Source organism: Oryzias latipes, chromosome 2 (genome assembly GCF_053564925.1).
Source record: "Oryzias latipes strain Hd-rR chromosome 2, Olatipes_Hd-rR_3.1".
Taxonomy (NCBI): Eukaryota; Metazoa; Chordata; class Actinopteri; order Beloniformes; family Adrianichthyidae; genus Oryzias; species Oryzias latipes.
The window spans coordinates 25,850,566-25,868,799 of record NC_136238.1 but is presented as its reverse complement, the minus strand read 5'-3'; the positions used below and the strand labels follow the sequence as shown (position 1 = coordinate 25,868,799).

The window sequence follows — 18,234 nt, the reverse complement described above, 5'->3', positions numbered from 1 at the left end:
TCTCCGTTGGTTCAGACATCGGCTGCTCCTCCTTTCCAGCAGAGTTTCCTCTCTGTCTGTGTCTTCCAGCTCTTTTTCTTTCATTTCATGTCATGTGACCCTCATTGACGTTTTATCCAACAGATTTTCTGGAATGCTGTGGAAGTCCAGATGGAATTTCTACAGACCAGTAATAGTTCACCTCATCACATGTTCTGCACTTTGCCATCAGCAGAGAGAGACCACCATTTAATCCTTCTAGAAACTGCCCCCCCACACTCCTCTCTCAACCATCATCATGAGTTTCCCTGTCAGATTCTCCCTCAATATTATCTACTCTACAAACAGAAACACCACCACAAGCTTAGAATGACAAAATATTAAAGGATCCATTATTGTTTATCAACACTAAGTCCTAATGATGATATAGTCTAAGATTTATTATAAACTATAATATTCATGTGTTTATTAATACTAAATCCAGAGCTCTGTGCTCCTACTCGACTTCCACACTCAAGTGCACAGACTTCCACACTCACGTGCACAGACTTCAACACTCACGTGCACAGACTTCCACACTCACGTGCACAGACTTCCACACTCACGTGCACAGACTTCAACACTCACGTGCACAGACTTCCACACTCACGTGCACAGACTTCCACACTCACGTGCACGGACTTCCACACTCACGTGCACAGACTTCCACACTCACGTGCACAGTCGTGCACTTCATTCCCACCAGAGCCAAATAGCAGAACATCCAACACTGCAGAGCCTCTACTAGCCTATATGCCTTTATTTACAACACCATGGTATTTCTGTCACTCAGTCCTACTGTGGGATTCTGGTCTCTCACCAATCTTTAGGATCTTCAGACTGTCCCATTCTGTACTTGGGGGGTCCTCACCTCCCCGGGACAACAAACCCAGTGAACCAGCCTCCCGTCAGAGAACTGTTGGAGTTTCCAAACTCTAGGACACTTCATCACTTTTTCTTTTTTCTTATTCTGTAAACCTTATCGTCACTTTTCTTAAATAATCTAATTTTCCCAAATGTACAATTCTACAATTTACTGAGTTACTCACTTTGAGGACATCAGACACTTGGTTTGGCTACGCCCAATGCAGCATTTGATTGACAGGTTTCTGCTTACCTTTGTAGGGTTCACCCGTGTCGTCAGTCCAACGTGAGAAACCCTTCATCCAGGCCAAATTTAATCCAGAAAAACTGTCCTCAACCCCCCCGTCTGTGCCTCCAAATTGTTGCCATCTCATCCGGCCTTCACAGATTCAGATGGTTCAGGACGTCCAAAAATGAAATGTGCAGAAATGAAAAGACACACAAGAGTCAAAAGGGGAGAGGTGGAGAAACACGACCTGTTAGGCTCTGTGGCTGTCCTCTCTCTCTGTCCTCAAGGCTAAAAGGCTTTTTTATTATTCAGCAAGGGAAGATGTAAACATACTAGATACGTCATTAGAATGGTGTGTTTTTGTCTAGTCTGCATTGCAGGTGTCGTGGCTCCATAAACACTCCAGTACAGAAAGAAAACAGAGACTAAAGTCTAAAACAGGCCTACTGGTGACCTTGGTACCTATTATCTGTTACTGAAGGCAGGAATTAAGCAGATTTCTGCAATACAATATACATAAATATAAAGAATCCATTAAATGCAGAATAACAAGAACAGAGAAAACATAATAGAACCCCTGTATTTATTTTAAAAAGCACAAAAGCATGCTGCTCTGTCTGCCCCTAGCTCTGTGGTGTGGGTGGGTGGGTGGGGGGGGGGGCTCCTGCCTCTGCTGCAGCGTTCAGTTTGATCAAGGTTCACTCTAAGAGACTCACATTCATTCAACACACCTGCTTGTTCCCCTTTACACAAATACAGACATGGGTGTTGGTGTTTTCTCTTTTTCTACCCCCCCTTCATGAATATTGGTGATATGAATATTGTGTGTATCTGCCTATGTGCAGAAATCCTGGGATAATAATAATAAAAAAAATATTTAGAATGCGCTTTACATTTTAGGTAAAATCTCAAAGCGCCACAAGGAAGGCAGGAATAACAATGTTTAAAATAAGAACAAAGTCTTCTTCCACTTTCGGCTTCTCCCATCAGGGGTCGCCACAGCGAACAAGTCGCATGGTAAATTTGGCAATGTTTTACGCCGGATGCCCTTCCTGACGCAACCTTCTCTAACCGGGCTTGGAACCGGCAGAGGTAGAGAAGGGAACAGGGAGCAGCCTGGAGTCGAGCCCGGGTTTCACGGACGGAAGGCGCCGCAAACCAGCACGAGCTAAACTGGCTCCCCTTTAAAATAAGAACAAAGTAAGACAAAAAAAAAAAAAAAAACAATAAAAGTACTAAAAAAAAAAAAAAAAAAAAAAAAAAAAAAAAAAAAACATTATTGAAAAGTAAAGTTTTTAAGCCTTTTTTTAAATGTGCCAAGGCTCTGTGGGGCTCTGAGGGATTGTGGAAGATTGTTCCAGAGTCGAGGGGCAGCAGCCTGAAAGGCTCTGTCTCCCATAGTGGTTAGCCTGGTCCTTGGTTGATGAAGGCAATTGGAGCGGAGGAGTCGTGAAGTGGCCTGTGGGGATAGGAGCTCACTGAGGTAGGCAGGGGCAGTTCCATGGACGCATTGGTAGGTGAGGAGACAGAGTCTGTATTAAACTCTGAAATCAGACAAATCTTTAATCTTTGATGTATGATTATACTTCTAACCTGTAAATAGTTGTGTGCAGACTATATATTTTGTTGTTGCTGTGTGAACTAAGTTATGTAATTTAATTTACTGACGACACTTTTATGTTTTAACTTTGTAATATCAACTACCCCCCCACTCTAACCCCTCCTCCCCCATCTCTGACATCCCACTCTGTTTCTTTCTCTCCTCTTTTGTTTCTTTTTTCCGTCCAACAAAGAATGCATCCAAATATAATTTTCATAAATAAAGCTTAGCTTCAAATCCAAAAGGGGTTTATTCAAATATACTCTCAGTCTGTCTGAAGATCCACAAACCCCAATTATGACAATAAAATCTGTCCAATACAAGAGGCACTCAGCTCTGAACTGTTTGCTCAGCTGTTGGACATGTTAAAAAATAGAATCCATTAAATGAATAAAGAAAAGATCATAGAAAATATAATAGAACTCCTGTTCACCTCCACAGAATCATGCAGAGAAGAAATGTACAAAAAGAATAATCCTTTATAATATATAAACACATGAAATAAAAGATCTTTCACTTGTATGTTTTCAAACTGTGGGGGGCTCCTTGTTTTGGGGGGGTGGGGTGTTACGTTCTCTGACTGTGGTCATCTCCAGGACCGAAGGCTGAAAAAAAAACAGTCTGAGTTCTTTTAGATGAACTTTCTAGCTGGCCCTGGCCTGGGTGGCGGTCTTGGTCGCCCGGGGGGCGGTTGTTCCCTGCCTGTTCCCGTGTGGCGTTGGGGGAATTCCGGCTGCCGCTGCTGCTGCGGCGGGGGTCTGGGTGTGGGGGTGGCTGGGCGCTCCTCCTCCTTCTTTTCACGTTCCACCATCCATTTTAGAAGAACATAAACACTCACCTGAGCACAGGTGTTAGCTCACCTTTGCACTAATAGTTTGCATGATTGTATGAATGAAAGATTTCACACTAGTTGGTTTTAAGGCATAGGTATGCGTTCGTGAACACTATCTGTTTTGTGTACATGTTGACATGTGGACATTTTTGCAGCTAGCAGGTGTGTTGATAATATTTGAGTGTGTGTGTGGACAGGCCCCGCCCTTTTTGTACTACATTTGAACCGTACCGTAATGATAAACAACCAGTAAACCTGTCTGCTTTATGCTGCTTCATGGTCTAACCCCCCCCCCCCCCTCTCACTACCCCCCCCCCTCTCTAACATCTCTCTCTCTTCTTTCCTTCTTTCCTTTTCCGTCCGGTCCAACACCCAAAATTTTCAAACATGGTTGAAATGAATAAAGGTTGGCCTCAATTACAAAAGGGGTTTATTCAGACATACCTCTGGTTTGTCTGAAGATTAATAACCCCTCAGCTCTCATCTGTTTGCCCAGCTGTTGGACAGGACAAGGTAAAAAAAAAAAAAAAAAAAAAAAAAAAAAAAAAGTTCCTGTCTGACATTTGTGTCCTCGTGTGTCGCTTCCTGTTTTCTTTTGAAAGTTCTTCCGTTTCCTGTTCATGTCTGTTTTCCCCACAGCTGTAGTCCTAATCATCCCTGATCGTTCCCACCTGTGCTGTCCCTCCTCATATGTATTTATGGTCTGTGCCTCCCTCTGTCCTGTGCCTGATTATCTTGTGTAGATGTTTAACAAACCCTACGCCTATCTCAGGTTCTCAGGAATAAAAGTTTTCCAAGAACTCTGCATCTGAGTCCTCGCCATTCTGTGGTCCTTGTCACACACTGGAGATCACAAAAATTCGGATTTACTAGGAAATGTAAACGGTCTTGCAAAAAAATCGGATTTTTTCAAAAAATCCGAATTGAGCTTTAAGCCCTGCAGTGTGAACGTAGCCTATGACCCTCCCGGACCACCTCTCCCCCACCACTGTCCTCTCAGTGACAGAAGAGGAGGTGCTCAAGCTTTTCCGGAAGCAAAACTTACGGAAGGCTCCTGGCCCGGATGGCATCTCCCCTGCTACCTTGAAACACTGTGCAGGCGAACTGGCCTCAATGACTACAGGCCTGTGGTCATTCGAGCGTCTGGTCCTCTCCCACCTCAAATCCTTCACCTCCCCCCTCCTGGACCCACTGCAGTTGGCCTACAGAGCCAACAGGTCTGTTGACGACGCTATCAACCTGGCCCTCCACTTCATCCTGCAGCACCTGGACTCCCCAGGAACCAATGCTAGGATCCTGTTCGTGTACTTCAGCTCTGCGTTCAACACCATCCTCCCCTCTCTGCTCCAAGAAAAGCTCCTCCAGCTCATCGTGCCTGACTCCACCTGCAGGTGGATCACTGACTTCCTAACGGACCGGAGGCAGTGTGTGCCCACCCAATTCATCAGCATAGGAACTCCACAGGGCTGTGTACTTTCCCCTCTGCTCTTCTCCCTGTATACCAACTGCTGCACCTCCAGCCATGACTGTTAAAGTGATCAAGTTTGCAGATGACACCACCCTCATCGGGCTCATCTCTAATGATGATGAGTCTGCCTACAGGAGGGAGGTGGACCGGCTGGTGTCGTCGTGCAGCATCAACAACCTGGAGCTGAACACCCAGAAGACAGTGGAGATGATAGTGGACTTCAAGAAAGTCCCAGCCCCCTCATCCCCTCTCACCCTGACAGACTCTACCATCACCGTTGTGGACTCTGTCCGTTTCCTCGGTTCCACCATCACTCAGGACCTTGAGTGGGAGCCTTCCATCAGCTCTCTGCTCAAAAAGGCCCAGCAGAGGATGTACTTCCTGCGGCAGTTGAAGAAGTCCCGGCTGCCGGCCCAGATGATGGTGCAGTTCTACACGGCCATCATTGAGTCCATCCTCACCTCCTCCATCACTGTGTGGTACGGTGGAGCCAGAGCCAGGGACATGAGCAGACTGCAGCGTATTGCAGAGAAAGTGATCGGCTGCAGCCTCCCATCTGTCCAGGAACTATATGTCTCCAGAACCCAGGGACGTGCAGGCCGGATAGCTGCCGACCCTTCCCACCCTGGACATGACCTACTGGAACTCCTCCCTTCAGGCAGGAGGCTAAGGTCCATCAGGACCAGAACCTCAAGACACAAGAACAGTTTCTTTCCCTCTGCAGTCAGACTCTTAAACACCTGTACTGTTACACTCAATGTGACCTGTGTCGTTTACTGAGATTCACAGCCAGCTAAACTCTTCTTTGCATTCATCCTCCAAGTAACAGACAGGTGTTGTAGTGGAAACTGGATTTAATACGCAGAAGTGTGAAACTGAAAATAATACATACAGAAAAACACATGAATAAAGAGATTATGTACTTACATATGGAAACAAGCTTTTGTGACCGTCAATACCAAACTAAATGTAGACGTTGTTCAGTTTCACTATAAATGAAATAGAAATGCTTGTATGTCTTGCTTGCAAATATATTACACCAAACACAACCAATGAGGCAAGTAAATTAAAGTAAAACTAAAGTCAGCATGTAAAGTTATTATGCTCTAATAAGTACAAACTTAGTAATTAGTGCTATATATAAAAAATAAGCCTCAATATTTGCAATTTTGTTAACAACCAACTATATAATATGTCTACTTACTTGAATTGCCACTCAAAGGGCTGGATGACTTATGATGACAGAACACATTGCCATAGAACCTCCTCCATTATCTTTACAGGAGACAACTTCCTGTCGCCTCATTTCCTGTTGGTAACTTCAGGTAGAATACTATCAGCATAAGAACTGCGCCCTCTAGAGGCCTGGAAGTACTAAATAAATAACTGATCCAATACAACACCCTTTAACTTCTCCCCCCCTTAAACTTCACTTCAATGTCCAGTCAGTCACCAGCCCACTACCTGCACCTTGATCATCCTCAGTTTGCACTGCTTTTGGCACTGTTTGCACTACTTACTCTATTTATTTATCTGACCATTGTGCAATTTTTTTTATTAATTTTTGTTGCTTACTGTTTTTCTGTTTTATTTTGCACACTTGCACCAAAGCAAATTCCTATTCTGGGAAACTTCACCGAATATGGCAATAAACACTTCTTGATTCTTGAATCTTGAATTAATCACACAAAAAAATCATCTTATGACAGCTGTAATAAAACTGTCATAATACTTTTTTTTACATTTTTGAAAGCTACATTTTATAAATGATTGTCTTAACAGTCAGAAAAACAGAAATAAAAAGTATTTTGTTAAACAGTGAAGTGGAACTTTGTGGCTCTTGTTGGGTTTTGGTCTGGAAGAAACTGGATCAAATGGTTCTTTTAGTGTTAAAGGTTCCAGACTCTTGATCTCCACTGAAGCTATGAGGATGAAATGTCATTCCACAGACAAACCATCAACAAAATTATCCTGATGCTGCTGAGGTTCTAATGGAAGTGAAGCAAATCTCAGCAGAGATGCAGTTTTTCTAAACTGAAATCACTGACATTAAAAAGCCTGAACATTCATGGAGCTGAACTGGACACAGAAAAACCTCCCTGTTGTGTTTCCACCCACCAATGAGGAGCAGTTTGATGAAGATGAAGCTGCACTGGAGGAAGAATCAGTCCAGAAAAGATGGAGAACAATTCAGACACTAAGCAGTTTTTCACTGATGTGTTCAGGTTTGAATCTTTTCTGTCTGCAGATCCATGAGCAGGACCCTGTCTTTGGGTTTTAGCTTGAAATGTAGTTTTGGAAATAGAATCTGTCTGAATGTCTGGAATTGGAGACATGGAGACATCAAAGAGGTTCAGATGGGATTTTGGGTTTGACAGAGAAATCTGCTGAAAAGAACTGAACTACAAACTTAGAACCACAGACGACAAAACAGATTGTACTTTTTTATCTGCTCACAATTTTCTCTTTGATCTGTTAAGGTTTCCTGTTTGTCGTTAGCTGGAGGGACTAACTAAGATCATATGATTTGAAGAATGTTGTCGGCTGCACTGACCAACAATGTCTTCTGTCTTTTCAACTGGAAGGGACAGAAGAGACTCTTCCAGGACACGCTGTTGATGGACTGCATGTTTGGAGAGCTTTAAGCTCAAGATAGAACCGTTGTTGAAGTGAACATACCGATAGTGTGGAGATGAAGATCAGAGTCACACTGACCTGCTGACAAGTGAGAGCTGTCCACACTTTGGACATAACTTCTGTCCCTCATCTTCCTCTGATCTCTGTTCTGTGGGTCTGTCTCTTCATCTGTAGTTGATGTTGATTCTTCATGTTGGTTTCCTTCTTCATCCTGACTATCAGTTACATTAAAGCTCTGCTGATTGTTTAGATCTGCTTCACTGTTCTCATCTTCCTCATAAGTAGGAATCTCCATCAAGGTATCAGTCTCCTGCTTCAGATCAAGCTGATCTTCATCCTGACTGATGCAAAGTTCCCCTGGTTCCTCTTTAAACTGTGGAGGTTCTGGTTCCTCCTGATCCTCTTTGATCTGTGGAGCTTCTTGTTCCTCCTGTTCCACCCTGAAGTTCCTCTGCTGGTTGCAAAGATCTTCTTCTTCAGTCATCCAATGCTGGGGCAGAACTGCAGGAACACAAACACAACAAGGAGCGTTTTATACGTTTCCAGGACTGTTTTTTTAAGCATCAATAAACTCTGTGATCATTGGAGAAAATGTCTGAGGAGTCTGAGGACCAGAAGAGACTAATTGAAATAAATAGATATGCAGAGATGAGTAGTAACGTGTTACAATTAAGTAACTTTTTGTTGAATTGTTCTGGTGAGAGTAAGACATAGCAATTTTATTTGTATAGCAAAATTTGTTCACAAAGTACGAGGAAAATGATTGGTTTATCACCCAGGGAGTAGTGTAGAACGGCCACTGAATGATGACAGGCGGGTCCCCAAAAAGAAAAGCATGAAGCTCAAAGGACTTCTCTGTTTCTTTGATGAAGGTCACATACCTATGTGGTGTAGCTGCAGCTGTGGTTTCCAGATGACATCCAGCAGTCTGCGCTGACGACAGAGCTCCTGCTCGTACTGGACGATGGTTCCTTCACAGAGTCTGCAGATTTCTTCAGCAGCAGCAGCTAGTCGCTCGCTGATCAACTCTCTCAGAGACTGAAGGGAAGACATGGTTCCTGCTCCGATCTTCAGCTCCAACTCCCACAAACACCGCCGTCCTCTTCACTGCAGCTCCGATCGATCATCTGCTAGTCTCACAATCACAGCAATCCACGTTGTCTTTTGTTGCTGTCTCGTCCGGCTTTCGCAGATTCAGATGGTTCTGGACGTCCAAAAATGAAATGTGCAGAAATGAAAAGACACACAAGAGAATTTTCAATCCTTTTCCAAAAGGGGAGAGGTGGAGAAACACGACCTGTTAGGCTCTGTGGCTGTCCTCTCTCTGTCCTCAAGGCTAAAATGATTTTTATCATTCAGTAAGGGAAGATGAAAACATACTACATAAAACTGTTCAGGTGAGGTATAGTTTGTAAAATGAAACTAGGCCAGACTTAGCTGAAATGCACCAGACAAATGCGACTACTGAGCTTCAGTTGTGAGCCTAAGACATTGTATTTCTATATTTAATTTTATTTATTTATTCATTTATTTATTTCTGTATTTCTTTATTTGCTTCTGTCTAGCCTCTACCAGCTGCAACTCAATTAACTGTTTATTGACTTCTTCCTATTTATTGTCCTTTTGACATTGAACACTTAATCCATAATTGTTTCTCACTTTCAGGTGCATTTGTTATAGTTTGGGTCTGTTAGTGTGAGTTTATTAGTTAGAATCATATTATCATACCAACTCCTAGTCTTAAGAAACATTAGTTGTTTAGTTAACACTGTGCAGACACCGTATCCTCTGTTTCTATTGAATGACACCAGCATGCACAGACACTCCTCTACACCATTTGCAGCTAATTCCAAACAAAGCGCTCTGACTGCATCTCCCTGGGAAACTCAAGGCTGCAGACCTGAGGAGAGGCTGAATCTGTAGGATGTGGGTCCAAACAGTATCACTGATTAGAATTTATCTAAAGCACCGTCAGTGGACAGAATGAATGCAAGCATTGTCTGTCCAAACCTCAAAATCTTCTTCCCTTTATTATTTTATTTATTTATCTTAAGTCTTATTATATCTATTTGAGTGTCTGGAAAAGCTGGACTTGAACTAACAGCATTTCTATGCAGTGTGATTCCAGAAAAAGTTTACTAATAAACATCCATCTATAGAAATTACATTACCTGTTGTTTTATTAAAGATTCAGGAACCCCTAAAACTGCAACCTTCTGTTCATCCAAAATAGTTTATTTATTTTATAATTAGTATGTATGTGTGTGCTGTACGTCCATCATCCTGTTGGATAAGCAGTTCCCAGACCAACCTGCTTTGTCACAGTGTATCTTAGGTGCATCTTAGGTTTCCGGTTCCGGGTCACACAGCAGGACGCGTGGCGTGCCTCTCTGCCAATACAACTATCTTCAAATTACTTAAAAAGTTGATTTTCTCCAAAAAACAGAGCTGACCATGCCCCCGAAGAAAACCCAGGAATACGAAGACCTAAAACAGACTCTTGATGATATTCAAGCCACGCTGAAATCCTTTACGGACCAATGATGGAAGAGTTCCGAAGATTTCGGGCTCAAAACGAGCATCTAAGATAACCGGGTCGAGATTCTGGAGAAAAGACTGGACGATGTGGATCAGCAGGTAAGGATGAATAATGTCATTCTCACTGGAGTACAGATCAAACCTCGAACGAAGCTGACAGCAGGAGCTAAAACAAATAATTAATCACTTATTGAAAATTGTTAAATTGATTGACTTTTAATGATATTACTTCACTTGCTCCAAAACTTGATAAAATGATTCAAAAATCTTTCCTAATGTAGCATAATTTTGCACATGTTTTTAACTTTTGATACTTGATGAAATTTTGCTATGAAAATTCCTGAAACAGTGTTGTGTCTATTTTACTGATATAGTATTATTTTTTATTCATATGAATGACTTTTAAAAGTAACATAATCTGCATATATTTCAGATGACTGATCTGCATTTGCCATGTTGATTTCTAAAATAGTTATTTTTGACGTAATACTTAAGTAATTCATCTTTGTCATGTGCTTTATCGATATCTTATGATTTTTAATTCTGTCTGATAAAAACTGGGAACCGGATATTGATAAATCATGTAATAAAATGGTTATAGTATAACGGGGTGGAATTATATAAGTTCGCTTCCTTCCACTCCCTTTCAAGCAATATTTATCAATATGTCTAATTATCCTAAATTTGATTAGTTACCGTATGAATGTATTTTTTTTGTGTATTATTTCTACTTAATTGCTTGAAATAAACCATTTCAAATCAAATCAAATCAAAAAATCAAATCATCTCATCTTCCTGTTTGTTCTGACCCCCCCAAAGGGAAGACGTTGTCTTTCTTCACTGCTCTGTCCTGTCAGACGTCATCAGATCCTCCTTGCTGTGTTTCATTTGCTTCTGCATACGCTGGTTCCCCAATGACCTCTGACCTCCTGCTGTCCCCAGAGCCCCTGCTGCTCTTTATCTACCTTTAGCCATGTCACCAACACAACTCCAACTAAACACACACAACTCCAACTAAACACAAACACAATTCACACACACAACAACAAATAGTTTGTTAAAATGCAGACAAAGCAAAGAGTTATACAGTCCATAACTTTTAACACAATCAAAACTTCTACATTAAAGCACAAGGTACACAACAAAGTGTAGAAAGTGAGTTTTACTGCCATAAACTTCTGGAATTACTGGATGAGAAACAGACGTGCAGGACACAACGCAGCTACACAAACTGTGAGACGTGATGAGCTGCAGCCCTTAAAGTTAGGATTATGACGGGAGAGGATCCACTATTTATTGTTTTTTTTGTTTGTTTTTAAAAATGTATTAGTATACTTTTCCTGAATGTTTGTCTTATTTCATAAATAATTTTATTTCTTTTTTTTTTTCTTTTATTAAAAAGATCATGAAGGAATTAAACTTTATTCATGTAGAGGTTTACATCTCCTTGAAGGTGCCAAAGGACTTCACATTCAAAACATGGGAACAAAATGGGAACAAAGGTTTTAAACCAAAGACTCTAGAATATTCTCTTTTAGAATATAATTTTCAATCCAAATGTCTTCATCTACATTCAATGTTATATCATTCTCACACATCTCACACATCTGCTCCTGGTCCGGCCCTTCTATCCAATTATAGAACCTAATGCCCCCCCCCCCCTCCCCCAGTTAAAATTATTGCCCAGTGAGTATGTAGTTCTATTATGTTATTATATTATTATTATTATATTATATATATATTTAGTATGTAAGTAGCATTAACCCTCATGTCCCCCCCCCATTTTTTTCTGTCTTTCTGTCACACACACACACACACACACACACACACACCTGCACCTTCCTCTCTGTGTTAAACCTCAATCCTCATTTACAGAATAATATTACAAATATTTCTGTTCTGATTTATAATTCCCTCAACAACATTGGACAACAACAACCATTCTGTACTTGGGGGGTCCTCACCTCCCCGGGACAACAAACCCAGTGAACCAGCCTCCCATCAGAGAACTGTTGGAGTTTCCAAACTCTAGGACACTTCATCACTTTTTCTTTTTTCTCTTATTCTGTAAACCTTATTTTCACTTTTCTTAAATACTCTAATTTTCCCAAATGTACAATTCTACAATTTACTGAGTTACTCACTTTGAGGACATCAGACACTTGGTTTGGCTACGCCCAAATGCAGAATTTGATTGACAGGTTTCTGCTTACCTTTGTAGGATGCACCCGTGTCGTCAGTCCACTGAGAAACCCTTCATCCAGGCCAAATTCCTCAGGAAAAACTGTCCTCAACCCCCCCGTCTGTGCCTCCAAATTGCTGCCGTCTGGTCCGGCCTTCACAGATTTGGATGGTTCAGGACGTCCAAAAATGAAATGTGCAGAAATGAAAAGACACACAAGAGTCAAAAGGGGAGAGGTGGAGAAACACGACCTGTTAGGCTCTGTGGCTGTCCTCTCTCTCTGTCCTCAAGGCTAAAAGGCTTTTTTATTATTCAGTAAGGGAAGATGTAAACATACTAGATACGTCATTAGAATGGTGTGTTTTTGTCTAGTCTGCATTGCAGGTGTTGTGGCTCCATAAACACTCCAGTACAGAAAGAAAACAGAGACTAAGGTCAACAACAGGCCTACTGGTGACCTTGGTACCTATTATCTGTTACCGAAGGCAGGAATCAAGCAGATTTCTGTAATACAATATACATGAATATACAGAATCCATTAAATGCAGAATACCAAGAACATAGAAAATATAACAGAACCTCTGTTCACCTCCACAAAATCAATGTATTTATTTTAAAAAGCACAAAAGCACGTCTCTGTTTCTGTGGTGGGGGCCAGGTGCATGGGGGGGGGGGGGGGGGGTTGCTCCTGGATCTTTGTCAGACTGGGGGGCTCTTGGATGCCTGGATCGATCGGGTTGCTCCTATGTCTGCCCCCAGCTCTGGGGTGTGGGGGTGGGGGTGGGGGCCTCCTGCCTCTGCTGCAGCGTTCAGTGTGATCAAGGTTCACTCTAAGAGACTCACATTCAGTCAACACACCTGCTTGTTCAACTTTACACTAATACAGACATGGGTGTTGTTGTTGTTTCTCTTTTTCTACCCGCCCCCCCTTCATGAATATTGGTAATGTGAATATTGTGTGTACCTGTCTGTGTGCAGAAATCCTGGGAGATAAATCTTTAAACATTGATGTATGATTATACTTCTAACCTGCAAATAGTTGTGTGCTGATTATTTTATGTAATTTACTGACGAAACTTTTATGTTTTAACTTTGTAATATTGACTACCCCCCCCATTCTAACCCCTTCTCCCCCATCTCTGACATCCCACTCTGTTTCTTTCTTTCCTCTTTTGTTTCTTTTTTCCGTCCAACAAGGAATGCATCCAAATATCATTTTCATAAATAAAGCTTAGCCTCAAATCCAGAAGGGGTTTATTCAAATATACTCTCAGTCTGTCTGAAGATCCATAAACCCCAATTATAACAATAAATCTGTCTGATCTGCTCGCTCAGCTTTTGGAAAAGTTTTAAAAAATAGAATTCTTTAAATGCATAAAGAAAAGATAATAGAAAATATAATAGAACTCCTGTTCACCTCCACAGAATCATGCAGAGAAGAAATGTACAAAGTGAAAAATCCTTCATAAAATATAAAAACTTTAAATAAAAGATCCTTCACTTGTATGTTCTCAAACTGTGGGGCAATCCTCCTTTTTTAGGGGGGGGGTTTACGTTCTCTGACTGTGGTCATCTCCAGGCCCGAAGGCTGAAAAAAAAAACAGACTCAGTTCTTTGAGATGAACTTTCTTTGTTACTTTGTCAAGTTTTTCACTCCTAAAACAGCGCCTGACTGCGCTCCTCACACCACACACCCCCCCTTCCTGCAACGTGCGAGATCTGGTTTCAGCGCGCACACACCCACACACACACACATCTAGGGGCATTCAGAGGAACCATCAACGTATGAAGCATGTTTTTGGAGTGTGGGAGGAAACACGGGTGGAATGAACAGACAAACTCCACACAGAAAGGTCACAGCTGGGATTTGAACCTTCTCACTGAGAGCGCTAACCACTGCCCCACCGTGCACGGAGTCTGACCTTCATGAAGGCTTGGTGAGGCTTCTTCTTCTGGGCAAACAGTGAAGCTTTTCCCGCTTAGCGCCCTCTACTGGTTGCAGATTGGAAGCAGATTGAAGTTGTAATGTGAAACAGCTGAAGGTCAAATCTGCTGTGAAGAAGTTTGGTTTAGTCCAGACGTGTTGGACTTCAAACTGTCATTTCCACCAACAACACCACCAAGAGCTTGTTCAGCTGGACCACAACAACACACATGTCTACATGGAAGTGACAGTGTGGCGGCGCTGCTCAGATCATGTCTGACCTTTGACCTCACACTGAAAGTGGCCTCTGGCCTCTGCCGCCGCGGCGACTGAGTGGAGCGGCTCCACGGCTGCTGGTGGTGTTCCAGGTGATGGAGGATGTTTTCCAGGTGTCTGCTCCTGCAGAGGTCTGGATGGATCTGAGCTGATCTGAATGTGCTGACAGACCTCTGAGGAGAAGAGACTGACAGAGGAACCATGAGCTGAAGGAGGCTAAGGCCGCCTTTACACTGCATGGTTCAAGTGACCCAATTCCGATTTTTTCCTCTCACGTGGCACAGATCGGATATGGTCGGTGAATGTGTAAGCAGGACAAAAGCGCATGGATTCCGTTTTTCTCAGATCGGATACAGGCCTCTCTCATATGTGGAAATAAATCGGAAACGAATCGGATACGTGCATTTGGGTGTGCCTTGTAAGCAGACAAATCGGATATTCCCAAGTAAATGTGAGTCGTACCTCAGTGACATCAATTCAGGACACCACCAACTGAGATCACGTGACTTATAAAGGTGCTTTTGTGCGCTGATTTTGCTGTCAGCATGTTACCTTTCAGCCTCAGGCTTCAGAAAGTTGGAGTTGGAAACCGCTGTTATGTCCGGTCCGGACGCAAACGGTAACTAATGAAGCGGGACACCGTTGTTATGGAACAGGCTAGAAGCCGTTTATTTCTTTGGGGGGCGTGTATGATGAGGACCGTGTGTGTGTGTGAGCGCGCGTGCGCGTGCTTGCGTGTGTGTGTGTGTGTAAGGAGAGAGGGGGACTGTCGGAGAACCGTAAATTAAAAATAAGGTGTCTCGCCCAAAAGTTTTGGAGTCTTTCTTAACCCACTCTGGAGGGTGAGGGTTCAGAACGGAAAAGAGAACCCTGAGGAAATCTCCCGTGTGTTTCTGACTACGGTCGGAAAAGAGAAGTCATCACGCAGGAAAGGTTCAACACTTGGATCAAACTGTTAGTACAGCACAACGTCTGCAAACACTTCCTCATTCAAAACTCAGAGAGAGCACATAAGAGGGCCGACCAGCCCTCCTTTTTTTCCTCCCCCGTGCATCCCCCAAGGCAACGCCTCCTTCCGTCGCCGCCTTGCCTCCATGACAACCACAATCACAAAAGTCCAAAAGAGGTCCGCGGAGGGCGGAAATACTGCTACGTAGTCCTCAGAACGTCTACGTTTGATAGTTTCAGCATTGTATAGTGTAAATGCAGAAATCAGATAGGGGTCAATTTTAAAAGATGATGTAAGCGGGTCGTCAAAAAGATCGGATATAGTCAAAAAATCGGATATGAGCATCAAGACCTGCAGTGTAAATGCGGCCCAAAGGCCCAGGATCCAGAAGCAGCTGCAGAGAGACCACCAGCATCAGGATCAGGATTCCAGAGGGGCGGGGCTCAAAGTGGGAAAAAACTTTTTGCTCCTTGAAAGCAGACGACCAGAGATGAAGTCACCTGGAGACAACGACTCCTTTCTGATCCCTGGAGCTGAAAGTCATCCAATTGTCATTTGGATGTCAGCAAACTCTAGTCAACATGAGTTTGTTCACTTGATCCCAGACTTGGAAGAATCAAACACTGGAGGCTCTTGATGTCGGCACAATGTGCTGCAGTTAGAATCAACAGGAATCCAGTTGAATCCAGATGTTGAAACACAGACATCCTAACCACGTTTTCCCCGTGGAAAACAACAGAGCAGATGAGAGAAAACATCCTCCAGAAAGCAGCTCCACACTCAGACTGACTTTATAGAGGCTGACAGGACTGAGGTTCTGCCACAACAGTTGATAAAGGGGATATCCCATGATGCACTGGGATCATTTCAGTCTTTGTGTAGATTTATCAGACTCTATTATTTCATGTTTGCGTTTTTTTTCTCTTCATTAATCTGTAATTTGAAAATCTGGAGTTCTAAATGTTTTTTTCTCAGCTTCAGGAAGCGACACAGAAATCTGACACGTTTTTCTGCAGCTGGAGATCATAAATGTGTCTGGATGGAGGTCAAACATCTCTGATGGTTAAATCAAGGATTATTTTAATGTTTTAGATGAATTTCTTTGTGGATGTTCTGTACTCCACCACTTCTCTTTGTCCATCTTGTTTCCCCTCAGAACTGCTGCTCCATATCCTCAGACAATGAAGAAAACTGAATTTTCTATTAAGACAAACCATTATGATCTAAACCTATCAAAGCTCAGGTTCCTCTACTCTCTTTCCCTTATTTGATGAATTTTTCTGTGTCATTTGTTTTATTTTAATCAAGAAGTCTGAATCAAATGATTTTCCAAATGTTCTTCTGTCTCTACATTAAAAAGGTACTGAGTGTAGAAAGAAAAACGGGATGGAAACAAACAAAATAAAACAAACAAAAACAAACAAAAAAAAACCAAACCAATCTAAGTCTGCATTCATGCCACTTCAGAACCAACAAAGCATGTTTCCAGGACGCTGACTTACCAATAGAACTTGGGATTTCCTTTGCAGAATCCTTCTCCGTGTGTTTTCCTTTGTTTTTCTCCCCAAAACCTAAAGCAGAGATTTTTGCTGAGCTGCAGAACAAACGTCTGACTGCTTTAACCGCCGTTGATGGTTTGTTGTGTTTCCCTCTGTAGCTGCTATGGTCTTGGTATGGTTGCTAGGTAACGCTGTCTTTGATGATGATGACGTCAGAGTGGCCTCTAGAATGGACTATTTTCTTGTTTCATGTTGATTTATTTGACTGTTGTGTTAATAATATCAACAGTTCTCTTTCGCCCTCTGGTGGTTCATCAGAGAAGCCAAACTTCCAAAGAAAGTGAATCAATAAACATGAGCTTGAAAGAGCTTCCTGACTGAGGAGCTGCAGACTTTCTCCTGCAGAGCAGCAGCTGACTTCAGCGTCGTCATGGGAACACAGTCTGCTGCTGCTTCTGGAAACGTCTTCAAGGCTGTGGTGGGACTTGTTGGTCTGGAGGACAGATTCTCTGAGCAAATGCTGCTTCAGCTTCAAGCTTCAGCTCTTTTCTTCTGGCAGAGCTTAGAAGAAATGGAAACCTCCTTTGTTCTGACTGTTTGCTCCAAATCCCAGATTCAGGAATTCCTCCAAGAAGTTCAGCTCAGAGATCATCAGCAGAGAAAAGCCTGAAGTTCTGATGGAAAATGACAACAGAACATGATCAATATTATTGATCCACATGGAATCCAGAAGAAACTCTGAGGTGAAGACATGAAGACACAAGCTTCAGAGACACGAGGAGAAGTCAGAGTGGATTCATTCTGGACTTTCTTCTCACATCTTCTCTTCAGAACATCTTTGTCTTTGATCCTTCAAATCTTCTGAAATCTGATCATCCATGGATTGTTTTTGTGGGATCAGATCCAGAGTTGCTGAAAGTTCTGCTGCCCTCTGCTGGTCAAAGTGTCCAAACAGCAGAGAGGAGATTCTCTGGGATTCATTGGAGTCCAGATTCTCCTGGATGTGAACAGTCTCTGCTTCTGGAACAGAAGAGTCCTTCTCAGAGCAGCATTGAGGATCTGTTCTGTCCGGCTGAGAGCGCTCCCTGCTGGTAGGAGACAGAACCACATCAGCTGCTTTTCTTTGGCCGTTCAGAAACAGTCTGGAGACTCTAAAAAACCTCCACTTCCTGAAGCAAACGGATGCAGAGCATCATGTTTGATCCTCTTCCTTCAGAA

The 18,234-nt window shown here is 42.6% G+C and overlaps 3 protein-coding genes and 1 long non-coding RNA gene across 6 annotated transcripts in view; 2 read left to right on the top strand and 2 right to left on the bottom strand.

The window, feature by feature from the left end:
- The window catches only part of LOC144987268 (uncharacterized), a 193,711-nt gene extending 191,686 nt beyond the window's left edge, over positions 1-2,025 (bottom strand). Inside the window, exon 1 of the mRNA XM_078936570.1 lies at positions 1,136-2,025. The gene's annotated coding sequence lies outside the window, so the exon portion shown is untranslated. The remainder of the gene's footprint in view (positions 1-1,135) is intronic.
- Positions 1-18,234, top strand: part of LOC144987890 (uncharacterized) — a 461,750-nt gene that overhangs the window by 94,002 nt on the left and 349,514 nt on the right. The window lies entirely within an intron of this gene.
- The window catches only part of LOC144986943 (uncharacterized), a 239,117-nt gene that overhangs the window by 174,336 nt on the left and 46,547 nt on the right, over positions 1-18,234 (top strand). The window lies entirely within an intron of this gene.
- On the bottom strand, positions 3,879-17,159 carry LOC144988281 (uncharacterized). Of its 2 annotated transcripts, XR_013652143.1 has the most exons (4): positions 17,020-17,159; positions 12,400-12,522; positions 8,530-8,852; positions 3,933-8,149 (listed from the first exon to the last, which is right to left on the bottom strand). It is a non-coding gene; the product is annotated as an uncharacterized LOC144988281 (long non-coding RNA). The 2 variants fall into 2 exon arrangements; XR_013652140.1 differs by lacking the exon at positions 17,020-17,159 and having other exon boundaries at positions 3,879-8,149; positions 12,400-12,920.